At 37.9% G+C, this 16,188-nt stretch overlaps 1 pseudogene; it reads left to right on the top strand.

The window, feature by feature from the left end:
- Positions 1-14,516: 14,516 nt before the first annotated feature.
- Positions 14,517-15,239, top strand: LOC110287090 (annotated as a pseudogene).
- Positions 15,240-16,188: the final 949 nt, after the last annotated feature.

The following is a 16,188-nucleotide window of genomic DNA, read 5'->3' on the forward strand; positions in this document are numbered from 1 at the left end:
GCTCTAGCTACACCGGTGCTGTTCCGGCTGGATGAGGCCTGTGGCCCTACTCAGGCCGGTTTCTGCTTCCCTAACTAATGCAGTCTCAGGTCCCGCGCCTTACTTGTCTTTTATTGTTCATTGTAGGCACAAACATTTTACAACCTACTTTTATAAGAGTTCAACTTCTCTAGCCCATGACCCGGCAGAGACAGTGGAAGAGAAAAGTTATTAGGAGATGGGGGGAAGTGGACCTGTTCAGCAATAGTTTGTTAGGTGTGAGCTTGATCTTTGGCAGCAGTTCAGTCCCATAGCAAATACCAAATACAGTTCAGCAGCTGCAGACTAGACATCTTGGCAGGCAGAACCCTGGCATGAACCAGCAGATACAGTCCAGTCCTTTTAGCAAGAAGACACCAAGCAGCTGTAGTTTAATCCTGAAGAAACTGCCAGGCTCAACAAACAGCCTGCAAAGAGGCCACAGAAGCAGCAAAGTATTTCAGGAAACTTAGGAGCAGTTCTTCGGCCAGTTTCTCTCAATGGCAGCTTTACCACAAGTTGAGTTAAACAACGCTATGTAAGGCCAATCACTACATGTGTGTCTTTATCAAAGAATAGTGAGATGGAGCAAACCAAATTAATGCTCAGTATTCATCTCTCACTATCTGTAAGGTCATGTTTATACTTCTTTATCAAGAGTCCTTTTACATGTCTGCTATAGCCAAACATCTTTTCACCTGTCTATTTCAGGAAAACAGTTTTTTCCATGTTTGCTTTAACAAGACATCCTTTCACCCATGTGCCCCAGAAAAACACCACTTGGCATAACAAACTTTCCAAAACAACGAGAAGTTCCCACTTCAATTGATGCTTTTGATGTCATAATTAAGTATCTTTAAAATCTAAGTACTTGAGGATTTAATTCTTGTTTTCTCCTGAGTTTTTTGCATTATGCTCTTATGTTTGGATCTTTTATTCACTTATAGAGAGCTTTTTGTATATCGATTAAGCTAGGAATATAATGTCTTTATTCTACAAGGAGTATTCAGTTTCAGCATATATTTTAAACACTATTATTTTTCTTACTGAATTGTCTAGATAACCATATTGAAAACCAATTAGTCATAGATGTATTAGCTTATTTTGGCGCTCTCAGTTCTATCCAAACTGTGCAATATAGTACAGTGTGCATCTGTTTTAAGTTTTATTTTATTTATTTGTGTATAGCTGTGTGTACAAGTGCATGTTCATGCAAATATAAACAGAGGCCAGAAAAGAGCATTGTATCCCCAACAGTTGGAATTACATGCAGTTGTGATGTGTTAACATAGATGATAGGAACCAAACTCAGGTCCTTTGCAAGTGTAGCAAATAGTCTTAAATGTCGAGCCCTCTCTCCAGCTTCTTTTGAGGTTTATAAGTCAACACACAAAATAGTGGATTTTATGATGGCACTGTCATGTGTAGGTCATGACAATTTGTTCTTATGCATCCTTCTATGACTTTCACCCCTTCTGCCCCTTTCATTTCCTTGACTTCTTCCATTTCCCAAGTACCACCCATTTTTGTGTTATGTCATATATTCCATTTTTATTGTTTCCTTATTCCCCATTCTATAACATCTCCTCTTTTCTCATGACTTCCTAGCTACCTACTTTCAAGGCCTACAAACACACACACACATACACATAAACACACACACACACATACACATAAACACACATACACACTCAGGGAGGATTTAAATCTAGAGTCTGGATTTTAGTGAAAATAAACACTGTATTTGTATTTTGAGACTGACTTAGTTTTGTTTAATACAATGACTTCAGTTCCATCTATTTTCCTTCAAATATCATTACTTCATTTTTCTTTACAGATGAACAATGTTTCATTGTGTACATATACTGCATTTTCTGTATCCATTCATCTGTTGTTGGGTATCTAGAGTAGTTCCATTTTATCAATTATGACTAGTACATCAATAAATATAAATATGCAAGTATCTCTATAATATTTTGACTCCATATTACCAGAAAGGGAAATGAATCAGAGTTATTTCTGGCAGGACTCCCTCATGTTGCTTTCTGTGGCTTCCCTGCAGTTTTGACTCTGAACACACAAATGCACTTTGCACAGTGCATGTTGTCAAATAATGCAACACTAATGAGTATTGCCTGAAGCACCTTGGCATATAGCTGAGAATATTGTGTTAGGAATTGTAAGTTTTGTTTTTCACTGTACATACAGAGTTTTCTGCTGTTGTGAAAACATAATAGTTTAATTATGGAAAACAAAGACAATAGTTTCCTACCATCATTCTTCAATACGTAAGGATCAAGTTAGTATATCATATCTGCATAGTGTTAGAATTATTTAATTTTTAAAATGGCTATTTGAGTTTCTGACAGTACTTTCATAAAAAATCATAAAATGAATTTAAGTTTGAAATTAGAACAAAATTTTCTACAATTCCTGATATAACTCAGGGAATATTTCTGAGATTCAGTGGTATGTGTGTGCTTTTTTAAATTTAAAGATGATTAACCCAAGGTAACCCAATCACAAAAGAACACATATAATATGCACTCACTGATAAGTGGATATTAGCCCAGAAGCTCATAAACCCAAGATACAATTCACAAAACACATGAAACTCAAAAAGAAGGAGGACAAAATTGTGAATATTTTGATCCTTCTTAGAAGGGGAAACAAAATACCCATGGAAGGGGTTACAAAGACAAAGTGTGAAGCAGAGACTGAAGGAATGACTATCCAGAGGCTGGCCTACCTAGGAATCCATCCCATAAACAAACACCAAACCCAGACACAATTGTAGTTGCCAACAAGAGCTTGCTGACAGGAGCCTGATACAGTTGTCTCCTGAGAGGCTCTGCCAGTGCCTGACAAATACAGAAGTGGTTGCTCACAGCCATCCATTGCACTGAGCACAGGGTCCTCAATGAAGGAGATAGAGAAAGTACCCAAGAGCTAAACGGGGTTTGCAACCCCATAGGAGGAACAACAATATGAATTAACCAGTACTGTCAGAGCTCACTGAGACTAAACCACCAACCAAAGAAAACACATAGTGGGACTCATGGCTCTAGCTAAATGTGTAGTAGAGGATGGCCTAGCCAGTAATCAATGGGAGGAGAGGCCCTTGGTCCTGTGAATGTTCTATGCCCCAGTATAGGGGACTATCAGGGCCAGGAAGTGAGGGCGAGTGGGTTGGTGAGCAGGAGGAGGGGGAGGGGATAAGGGGTTTTCAGAGGAGAAACCAGGAAAGCCCATAACATTTGAAATGTAAATAAAGAAAGTATCTAATAATTTTTAAATTAAAAATAAATAAAGATTGTGGGGAATTGCAGACTGGTCTCCAGTTGAGCTGAGTTCTGAATCCCAAAGGGTGATAATTCACCTAAATGACATGGTAGGCATTCCCCTCATGCTCCTGGAACTCTGGACCCTGCCTAAGTTACCACCCCCCACAGCCCCCACAAGAGAAGCATGGCTAGAAGTCACATAGGCAATGGCCCAGGCTTCCGACCCTCAGGCTAAACTCCTCCCCAGTTACCTAGCAACAGTGAAGACCATAAAAAGAGTTGTTCAGCCCCACCTTGCTCTCTTACCTCTTACTTCTTACTCTCTCTTACTTGTCTCTCTTACCCCTAATTCTCTCCCCCTCTCTCCTCTCTCTTTGTCTTCTCCTCTCCTCTCCTCTCCTCTCCTCTCCTCTCCTCTCCTCTCCTCTCCTCTCACCACTCTCTTCCTTTTCCTCTCTCTCTCTCTCTCCCTTCTATCTTCTCTCTTTCTCCTTGCCTTTCTACAATAACGCTCTAAAATCATAGAGAGTCTCTCCACATCAAGGCTGTGCTCACTCTTGTCAGGGTCTTGTCAGGGTTGGGAACCTCTTCCCTCATCCCTCTCTCCTATAACCCTGGTGGCTTTAGCAAAGTAGCTCCGGGGTTCCCAGGTAGGGCTACCCCTTTGCCAACCCCCAAAGAGTGGGTCAGAGGAATGTTCACCCGGGGCTGAGTTGAAAGTGTATGGTAGCTCTCCCATGCCTGACAGACCAGAGAATAGGTAAAACTTTGGTGGGGCTTGGGTCTCCCCTTCCCCAGGGCATCCCCTGGGCCTCCTTTGTAGTTCTCAACAAAAGATGATTACTCTTTTATGGTATATGTTGATGTTTTGACTGCATTGATGTTTGTGCCTATTGTGCACCTAGACCCTACAGAGGCCAGATGATCCCCTGGAACTGTAGTTACAGACAGTTGTGAGTCAACACAAAAGAACATGGAACTAAAGCCAGGTCGACTACAAGAACAGCAAGTACTTTTCTATAGCAAGTCATCTATCAACCCCTTCTATGCTTTTTAACAGCATTCTCATCATTGGGAGTTATAAACTCAAGTGGTACAAGATGACTATGATGTGATGCTAACCATCCCTATCATATGCCATGAAACAAAAGAAAGACAAAGGGTTGACAATGTCCTTTAATGTCCTGCTATGCTCTAACTCCTAATGGCTCCATAATTTTCCAAAAGAACCACCCTGGTAACAAAATCTTAGAACACATAATTTATGAAATATCCATAAGCCACTGCAAAGGGCACATTAAAATAATATGATAAGGGGCAGATAATGAAGAAAGCAGGTGAGCATTAGTGGTACAGGAGAGACAAAGGGAAGAGAACAATTCAAAACAACATTTTCTGAGCAATCTATTTATGAGGAAGTGTAAAAAGACCTCAATACTCTTGGCAATTAATAAAGCTGCTGGCAAACTTGGAAAAGACAGCCTTATGAAGTCTGGCTAGAGTGACTTGAATTATGGACACAAAATCACAGGCAGGGAATCAGAAGCTTGTATCTTGGATATGAAAAAGACAAGGAAAGAGAGGGCTAGAACAAGAATAGAATATAATGTGCTGTTAGAAGGTTTAACAAAAAGAACCTCAAAAGGAGAAAAGCTGAATGTACAGGAGAAAGAATAAGTGACTAAAGTCCCAGACCTATAGAATATAAGAGAAGTCATAGGGTCACCTTGAACAGGGGACAGGATATTGCTGTTCCCTTTAGTCTAAAGAGCCGATCTTAAAAACAGGTACAGACAAAAATAATTCACAAGTATGTCTTAGTACACATTGAAGTTAAGTAGCCAAGTGCCTTCATGCTATGTGTAAAAAAGGAAGGAAGGTTACTTACACTGGGAGGATAGCATAAATGAAATATGTATGGAATGGAAGGTTATTCGATAACAGAGGAATAGAAGTGGAAATTGATGAGGCGAATTACCAAATTAATAAAGGATGCACAAGGTCAAGAAAAGTCCAGAAACCGAACAGGTGCTGAATGTGGGAGATTTTGGAACACTCAGTTCTAAAAGAGCTGTCTCCACCAATACCCTCCCCCAAACCCCTGGTGGGGTCGCAGGTCATGGGGAAGAGGAGGGGAGTATAAGAGGCAGAGGAGATGAATGACTCCAAGGAAATAATATCTTTTAGACACAATAGGACTGATATGTATATGAGCCCACAGAGACTGTGGCACAAACAGGGAATGCACAGGTTCAAGCCAGATGGGATTTTAGTGCTAAGAGTGGAAAGTAGACCCAGGTCCCCAACAATAACCACGAAAGTATCTCAAATTGACAAGGACTTGTAAAGGAAAATTTTGTTCTCCCCTGTGGAGTCACACTGGGTATATTAGCTACACTTAAGAGTAGGCCTTAAGTTAATCAAGTTAAGAATTTAAGTTCAGTAGAAGCCTAACACAAATGAACTCAATGATATTTTTGTATACTTTTTGTCTCATATTACCTTGTTTGGGCATTTTTTTGTCTTAATGGCCTTTTACTTATATATATTATTGTTTCCAATTTTTTGGCCTTATGCAGAGTGTGTTTTCTTTGGTTGTTGTTGTTGCTGTTCTGGAAGCTGAACGTGGAGCCTCAGGAGTGCCTAGTCAAATCCTCTACCATGAAGCCACACTTCCAGCCTAGAGATTACTTTTTAAAAAAGATTTATTTATATATTATATGTGAGTACACTGTGACTGTCTTCAGACACTCCAGAAGAGGGTGTCATATCTCATTAAGGGTGGCTGTGAGCCACCATGTGGTGGCTGGAACTTGAACTCAGGACCTTTGGAAGAGCAGTCAGTGCTCTTAACTGCTAAGCAATCTCTCCAGCACTGTTTTCTTTGTTTTGTTTTGTTTAAAAAATATTTTGCTTGTCTGTTTGCCTGTTTGTTTTGAGAGAGAGAGAGGGAGAGAGAGATGAGATGGGAGGAGATGGGGATAAGAACTGTGATCAGAATGTACTGTATGAAAAAGTGTGAACATTTTTCATAGAAAGAAGATTCAAAGGAGCATATATATAGAGCAAGAGAGACAGATACAGAGAGACAAAGACAGAGATGGAGACAGAACATAGACAGAGAGAGACAAAGATACACACACACATGCACAGAGTGAGCGAGTGAGAGAGAGAGAGAGAGAGAGAGAGAGAGAGAGAGAGAGAGAGTGAGATAGAGAGAGACAGTATATAATGGCTCTAATCTCTAATCTATTTAAGANAGACAGAGATGGAGACAGAACATAGACAGAGAGAGACAAAGATACACACACACATACACAGAGAGAGAGAGAGAGAGAGAGAGAGAGAGAGAGAGAGAGAGAGAGAGAGAGAGAGAGAGAGAGAGAGAGAAAGTATATAATGGCTCTAATCTCTAATCTATTTAAGAATGTGGTTGTCTTCAGCAACAGTCAGTAGCCAAGGGAAAAGCAACAAAAGGACTGGATGGAAGATTGGACACTAGAAAAGATGTAGCAGAATACAATGGACTCACTTTTAGCTTTTAAGTGCAGTATTACCATAGATCAGTATAGTGGTAGGGAGGGTGGGTGTATCAAATTTGCATGGAGAGGAGTCAAATCCAAACCAGTCTGATAGGCAGAAAATACAATGGCCTTGAGATATTTCTGTATAAGAATTGATGGAAAGAAAAGGCTGGAAAGAGAGGATAGTACTTGGAATGGTGTATTCAAATACTTGTTTAAGTGCCAGTAAGATGGCCCAGTGAGTAAACATGCCTGCTGTCAAGCCTAATGACCCGAGTGACTTCCAGGATATAGTATTGGGAGGATGATTTCCTTGAGTTAATTTTCCCCCTGACTTTCCATATGAATGTGGTGCACGTGCATGCATGCACACCCAGACACAGACACACACACATGTAATAAAATAAAGTAGAGCCTGAGAGACAGAAAGATTCTGAGTGATCATGGTATGACAATGGATTACTGAGGAGATTACATTTATAGAGTCTGGTGCTGAGGATCTGTTGTTGCTTTTGAAAATTCATTTAGATATAGATACTATCTAGGTGGTGTGAATGCACACATAAAGAGAAACAGTGAACTGCTATTCTTAATTTTAATGGAAAAATAATGAAAGAGGTAGCATTCCAAAGGCAAATTAAAGGAGGATTAAATGGAATATTTATAGTTAGCACAGATCTTAATGGTGGAGTATTTCTTGCTCCAGAATGGAAAAATGTTCATCTTGCAATTGTAATGAAGAGCCAGGAAAGCTGATCAAACTACAGCTCATGATACACTGGTTTTAAGGCAACAACAACAATAACAATCACAAAACAGCCTCATTCACAGATGTTGCAGGACATGTATATTCTGGGAAGAAGATGCAGAATATATATTCCCAGTATATTTTTCCCAGTATATTCTGGGGAGAAGTGAGCAGTGGTTGAGGACATAAGGAAGGTTATTTACCATGAAGCAAGGGTTTCTGAGGAAATGGGTAGAGAAATCAGCAGTGTAGAGAACATTCAGGTGAAATGAAATGATGCAATGATAGTAATGATGCCTATCAAGCACCCATGCTGAAGGCTTACTACATTGAATTTAATCACTACACTTACTCTGCAATGCAGGTGTCATTTTGTTTTGTAGATGAATAAATTGGCCCTGAGGACATTTTCAAACTTCCTTTAAGTCACATATCTAGGAAAAAAGACCAAGTTTTTAAAGAGAATTGGACTGACAGAACATAAGAAGAAGAAGTACATTAATGGAGAAAACAACTGTGACGATGGAGTGCGAGACCTTACCGATTGAGTCAAGTCTAAGATCTAGCCACAGGCTCAAAGAGTCCTCTTCATAACAGAAACCCTGACCAGCTGCTTATTTTCAGAGTTGCAGAAGAAAGTGGGCAGGAGATTTTCTGTCCCTTCAGAAAAGGGACAAGAGAATTAATTAAAAGGTTGAGAGCAACTGAGTCTAGTCAAACACTTGCCCCTAGAACTTTACTGTAAAATAAGCAGAAATAATTTAGCAAGGGTTTGCTCTCTGGGGTCTGGAAATAAGAAGATTGAAGATACAAAGTAATTCTGTCTCTGGGTACTTTTTCTCTCCTTCCCTCCCACCACCAGTCATGCCCCTCCCACTGCCTTCTGCTTTCCCTGTTCTTTGCCAGTTCCAGTGAGAGTGTTACTGATATTCAGCCTCCTTCAACTCTTTCCTGTTTTTGCATACCCCTCTCCTGGTTTCATTGTGAATTTACCGTCAAAGACCACATGCCAAAGTCATTTTTATGATTACTGTTCTTTGCCTTGAAACCACATTTCTCCAGAGACTGATGGATGTGATGGCTGTGACTTCTTTGCCTGAAGTCCAATCAATGGGAGGCATGACTTACATGCCAGTATTGAGGGCTCAGGCTGCATCCTCTTTTTATTAGATCTTACTTGGAATTGCACTCCAGTTTGACCTTTTCTCCCTCCCCATTGTGGTTTTTTATTCATAAGTTTCTCTTTAGACATTTGAAATTTATTTTTAAATATTTTATTGTTCAAGAATGTTGTATATGCATATAATGTGCTGTCATCAAATTCATACATTGCCTCACCTTTAATGCCTTTTCTATTCGCCCTACCACTTTTCATGCTCAATTCATGTGCTCTCTTTTGAAACCCACTCTACAATGTGCATGGTGTAAGGCTGCCTTCTCGCACATGAGTAACTTCGTAGGGGCCATATCCCCAAAGAAAATGGATTATTCTTCCACAGCAGTCACCAACTTCAGCAGATCTTCAGCTGGAGGTTGGACTTCATGAGTTCTTCCCTATCCATGTTGGATTTTGGTTGGCTTCATCCTATTCATATCCTATGCATGCAGTCACAGCCACTGTGAGTTTATTGTGCAATGACTGTGACTTGTTCAGCAAATATTGTTTAGCTGTAGATATCAACTACCTCTTGCTCTTGGAATATTTCTGTCCCCCTAATCTGCAATATCCCTGAGGATGGGAAGAAAGATACATAATATAGATGTCCCACTTAGTGCTGAGTACTGTACAGGCTTTCCTTTTCTACATGTTGCCCAATCATGGATCTCTGTGTTTAATAGGCATTAACTGGAAAAAAAAAGCTGAAATAATTTTTAAATGAGCCACATTCTTATGAAGCATTAGGGTAGAGTATGTTTCTGGGAAACTCATATTAAAAGAGGGAAGATTGTTTAGACATTTTGAGAATTATTTTTAAATATTTCAAAATGAAAATATATAAAATATATGCGCAATCATTTACGTACTAAATTAATGCATGAGCCAAGAACAGTAGCCGTTAAGCCCAGTACTCAGGAAGCAGAGATAGGCAAGTCTCTATGAGTTTGCAGCCACTTTGGTCTACATGGTAACTTCCAGTCCAGCCAGAACTACATAGTGAGAACTTGTCTATAAACACACACACACACACAAATACACAAACACACACAGCAGAACAAAAATCAAACAAAAACAACAGTTACTACTACAAAAATGAAATGCTTCATAATATGAGAGTATAGAAAAATATTCCTAACTGTGGCTTAAAATCAAGAAGAAATGAAAAGAGAGAAGATCAATAAATTTATATATATATATATATATATATATATATATATATATGAGGTATTTTCCTCATTTACATTTCCAATGCTATCCAAAAAGTCCCCAATATACTCCCCCCCTCCACTCCCCTACCCACCCACTCCCACTTTTTGGCCCTGGTGTTCCCCTGTACTGGGGCATATAAAGTTTGCAAGTCCAATGGGCCTCTCTTTCCAGTGATGGCCGACTAGGCCATCTTTTGATACATATGCAGCTAGAGAGAAGATCAATAAATTTAAATAAAACAAAAAAATCTTTCTTGAAATACCATGGGACTTGACATCTGGGTGAAGTAAAAAAGGTGGTAAAAGTAGAAAGCTTTAGTTATGATGGTAAATAAGGTCTGGATAGTTAGCACATAATAACATGATATTTACCAGTCTTGAACCATGTTGTTGAAATTTAATGAGAAGGTAGATATGTTCTCCACTAGAAGAAAAAAAGGATAATGATGTGAAATAATGGGTGAGCTGATTGTCTTGTTTTGTCACACATTTCAAAATGTATATATAAATTTAAAACATCCCATTATACACCTTAAATATATACAACTTGCATTTGACATTTGACGATTATTTCCTTTATCAAATTGAAACCTTTTTGTCTAAAAAATATAATGTTTGGAAAAACTTACAATGTAAAACAAAAAATCTTTTCAATTACAAATGGATATATATATATATATATATATATATATATATATATATATATAAAACAAAACTTGAGAGAAAAAATACAAAAGCCCAGTAAGAAAATATGAAAAAAAGATTTAAGAAAGTGAAATGGCCCTTAAACAGATGGGAATCTGTCTAAAATCACTCATCATAGAAATGAAGCTACTATCACTCAGATATATTTTACACTTATCAAACTGACAAAAATTAAATGTTCCACTAAACACCCCATTGGCAAGGCTGGGCAGAAACATATGCTCTCATGCACTGTTGGTGGGCAGTGTAAATGGCAGAATTCTTTTGGAACCGAATTTGGCAATACTGAACAAAACTTAAAATGTATTTATTCTTTTGCCAAGCAATACTGAACACACAACTCCATAAAATAAAATGATTTATGTATAGATCTGTTGTTAGTCATGTGTTGTTTATAATAATGAAAGTTTATAATGATGCTATGTCTGTTAATATGAGATACACACAGTTAATTACCACTCAGTCATAAAGAATGAGGGCAATTAGATGAATAAATATGAAGTGATTTCTGATGTAAGTCAAAGATTAAGACATTGAATAATTTAGATGGTTTTCTATATATTGCTTATGGAAATTTTTGGAAATAATGATCTATACACATGCATATAGAAATGTACCTTTACTTGCAATGGGGCCACATTTCCATAATTCCACTGTAGTTTTAAAACATTATAAGCTGAAATTTTATTTAATATGCTTAGAATACTGACCATCTTAGCTTAGTGTAGCCTCTGGCCCCTTAAATTGTAAGTAACAACCCCAGTTTGGCTGGGGTGACAAAAGGTGGGAACTGTGAAGATCTGCCTAAATATAAAAGGTTTCTGAACACACAAAAATCAAAATTCTGAACATCAAATCAAGTCTGTAATCAATCTGAGGTATTTCCAGCAACACTACTCATGTTACATTGTGAGACTTTGCTGCTGTCTTGGTTCTAACAACATAGCATGCATACCTATTTGTTGTTCATACTGTCATATCTTCTCTTTAATAAATGCTAAAATATTTTATATGCCCAAGATTGATTTTAATATAAATTTGTGACTTATTAATACACATTATAGAAGACTACATAGAGTACCCATTTCATCATTGCAATGAGCCTTAAAATCATTTCATCCACACTAAGCCAAGGGATAGCAGGCATCTCTAACTCCTTCTCAGTAGAACATCTTCTGACAAATGCTTTATCTAACCAGGCAAATAAGCACTAGACACCCTTTTGAAATGGTACATGCTTCTCTTCGTAACCAAGATTCTCTACTCAATGGGCCAATATCAATAAACTCTGGCTACTTGACTCAGTTTTATGTTATTTCTACCAGTTTATGTTCCTATCCCACATCCTTAAAATCCTTTCCCATATGTATTTCCAGACTTCTGCTTGAATGAATTAGCAAGCTAATCAATGTCTTTAGTGGAATAGAGTATCTTCTCATGGAATATACCTTATATACCCTCTCCAGGAGACTACTTAGCCAGAAATCCTGTATTCATAACTACCTTCCTCTACTGTCAACCATTCTGTATTCCCACCACTGTAAACAAGCTTCTCATTAGGTCCTGGCTCTTTTCCTTGAGGAGTGACTCATACCTTCATTCTTGACAAGTCTGTTCTCATTGTCATCCTGCCTGAATTAGGTTATATTTTGCCATCAACCTTAATCACAGGACATGGTAGTGGCGAAAGATTCCCTAAAAGATCTCCTGCACTCTAAACATTAACTTTCTTACCTCCATCATGAAGAAGCAATCCAATTTCCTTCCTCTGGCAGTCTGGATCAATCATCTCTCCAACACTGTTATTCTTTTCTTAGGTTTAATGACATCAGAAGTCCAAAGTGTCCAGGGAGGAAATCTGAGCTTCCAGTTTAATGGGTTGTTTGTGTTATCTCCTGAAGAATACTCCCTTGTCTAAAACTAAAACTTTGATGCCTGCAGAACTTAAAGTTACAGGACTGGGAAGCTAAAATTTCCTTAGTGTGTCACTAGGGATAATAATGAGTGGACCCATTTCCTTTTCTATTATTTAATTCTTGGACTTATGAATCCTGGTTATGTGAGATATTACACCATATATTGCATGGTAATTCAAAGTATACATTGCTTTCTGAAGTGTCCTTTCCTGGCCCTAATTGGCACTGCAACTCTGTCTTCAAAAGGCCATTCCACCACTCTATCCAGGTAGCTGCTTCAGGATGTTGGGGAACTTTTAACGTGCTTGAATTTGTAAAGACTGAATTATGTTTTACATTTAATATTAACTTGAGATCTAGAGAATAATAAGAAAGGAAAATTATGCCTTAATAAATGATGTGTTGTTTGTCAAGCAAACAGGGGGTCAATTGTGCTAGCTAGTTTTAATGCCAATTTGACACAAGCTATAGTCATCTGAAAGGAGGAAACCTCAATTGATAAAATGCCTCCATAAGATCTGGCTGTTGTCAAGATTAAAGGCCATTTTATTAATTAATGATTGATGTGAGAGGGCCTAGCCCATTGTGGGTGGTGCCAGCCTTGAACTGGTGGTCTGAAGCTTTAGAAGAATGCAGGCTGTGCAAGCCATTAGGAGCAAACTACTAAGCAGTACTCCTTCATGGCTTCTGCATCAGTACTGCTTCCATATTCCTACCTTGACTTCCTCTCCTGACTTCCATCAGTAATGGATTATTACTTGGAAGTTAAAACAAAACAACCTCCTTTCCTCCTTAAGATGCTTTTTGTCATGCTCTTCAGCATAGCAATAGTAACCCAAACAATGATGCCCAGTGTCAAGCAAAAAATTCTTGGGCAAATAATGTTACAAATGAAAAACTAAATAAAAAGTCCTGTCCCAGCCAGCTTGTATTACTCTTCAATTGAACATCATGATATTATTTGCAGATCACTAACTCTAGAAAAGTTCAAGTTCAAAGCACAGTTCTTTTTTGCATTGCTGTGAAATAAAAACCATTAAGTTGAACATCTCATCTCTGTGTGTGTGTGTGTGTGTATATATATATATATATATATATATATATATAATGTGATATATATATAATGTTATATATATAATGTGATATATAATGTGATATATATAGTGATATAAATAATTATCTCTAAAATAAATCTACGTATGTCTATATAAATGTAACTTTTATTCACCAGATGTAATTGTCATCTCAGAGCTATACTGCTGAATAAACTTACCCTTTCTAGCTCATTCTTAACTCTTGCTGGCTGGTTCAGCTCAGCTGTTCTGGTCCAAACTCCTCTTCAGACTGACTTATTCAAACTGGCTTCTCTTAGCTTATCACTGAATTGGTCTGCTAGACCTCAAACTAACTCGGACAATCTGTTCTAATCTCCTGATTCCTTCTCATTCTCAGGTTCATTCTGTCTTCACCTGTAACCTGTCTCTGTAAAAGTGTTTCAGTAAACTTGGCTCCCCCTTCTTTCTCTGTCTGCCTGGCTCTGTCTCTGTCTCTTTCTGTGTCTCTCCCACACTCCCTGACTGAACTTTCCTATGCTGTTCTCTTAAGTAGCCTCTCTTTCCTTTGACATATCCTAAATCAGAAATATTCTGTCAAATTTTTCTGATTTTTCATTTTGTTTGCCTTTCAATTAGTCTTCACTTTCAAATATGGATGTTTACAAACCAAATATGTTTGGTTTAAAGCCATATTAAACATGTTCACTTTTTTTGTAAGTTTATAGTCAATAAACTTATTTGGTTTGATTTGTATATGTTGTAGAATAAAATAATTTGGCAATTTGAGGATGAATGAAAAATGATTATATTTTAATTTTTTCAGAAGAAATTACTTTTATTCAAAGATTTTATACTAGACATATTGAACTCGAGCTGGAAGAGGCAAGTTCAGTCTCAAAATGGAAGGCCATGATCCAAAGGAAGAAGAGCAGCTGAGAAACCTGTTTTTTGGTGGTCTGAGCTTTGAAACCACAGATGATAGCTTAAGAGAACAGTTTAAGAAATGGGGAATACTTACAGACTGTGTGCTAATGAGCAATCCCCAAACAAAATGTTCCAGAGACTATGGTTTTGTGACCTACTCTTGTGTTGAAGAGGTGGATGATGCAATGTGTACTCAGCCACACAAGGTTTATAGGCATGTGGTAAAACTAAAGAGAGCTATTTCTAGAGAGAATTCTGTAAAGCCTGGTGCCCATTTAACAGTGAAGAAAATTTTTGTTGGTAGTATTAAAGAGAATATGAAAAAATATAATCAGAGAAGCAACTTTGGAAAGTATGGCAAGATTGCAACCATAGAAATAGAAAACAGGCAGAGTGGGAAAGAGAGAGGATTTGCTTTTGTAACATTTGATGATCATGACACAGTCAATAAAATTGTTGTTCAAAAATACCACACTATTAATGGACATAATTGTGTAGTGAAAAAGGTCATTTCTAAATAAGAGACACAGTCTGCTGGATCACAGAGAGGTTGTGGAGGTGGATCTAGAAGTTTCTACTCCTTCCACTCCTCTCAGTCCTATCCCCCTCCCCCATGTCCACTCCTCCTCTCTTTCCTTTCAGGAAAGAGCAGATATTTTAGGGATATCAACCAAACATGGAATAACAAGTTACGATAAGACTAAGCCCATACTTTCAAGGCTGGATGGAGAAACCCAGTAGGATAAAATAAGTTTCAAAACAGGTAAAAGGGTCATAGAGCCCCTGATCTTACTGTTAGGAGTCCCAAAAGAACATCAAGCTGCACAATTTTAACATATATGTAGAGGATCTAGTTCAGACCCATGTGGGCTCCCTAGTTGTCACTTCAGTCTCTGTGAGCCACTATGGGCCATGGTTAATTAATTCTGTAGGTTTTCTTGTGGTGACCTTAAACCCTCTGGCTCCTAAAATTCTTCCTCTCCCTCTTCCACAGGATTCCCTGAATTCTGCCTAATGTTTGGCTGTAGGTCTCTCTACAACTGTTTACATCAGTTTCTAGGTGAAGTCTCTCTGATTAATATTCTAAGTTCTGGTCTATGAGTGACTATCAACTTCTTGAGAGCTGGGGTCATGAATGATTTGAGGGAGGGTACCTGGAACAGGCTAGAAGAAAGAAAGAGAGGAGGGAATTGATGTAATTCCATTTCAATTAGAGCACTTAAAATATATATTAAATAAAAATTATTTTTCTTAAAAAATGTATATCTTAGCCAGAACCACTAATATTAAATAGTATAACCAGTTTGAAAGCCTTAATCACTACACAGAGCTTGATTAGTATAAAATATTTTTGAAAGGTTAAATATTTCTTAATTTTTTATTCCTGGTACCACTACCATAATTTATAGGGCAATATACCTGATGTAATGAAAAGAAAAGGAAAATGAAAAGGCTACAACAGATAAAAGATGTCAGGAATACACATCTAATTGACACTACATTACATTAATCAATACCTGCACTTTTTGCAAACTGTGCCTATGATAGTCCTGAACAAGAAGGATTTCCTGTTTAACCTGCAGTAACTTTTTTGACTATGGATCCTCATTCCTTCTGTGGCAGAATTTTATGGTCCCTCTAATGAAT

Source organism: Mus caroli, chromosome X (assembly GCF_900094665.2).
Source record: "Mus caroli chromosome X, CAROLI_EIJ_v1.1, whole genome shotgun sequence".
Lineage (NCBI taxonomy): Eukaryota > Metazoa > Chordata > Mammalia > Rodentia > Muridae > Mus > Mus caroli.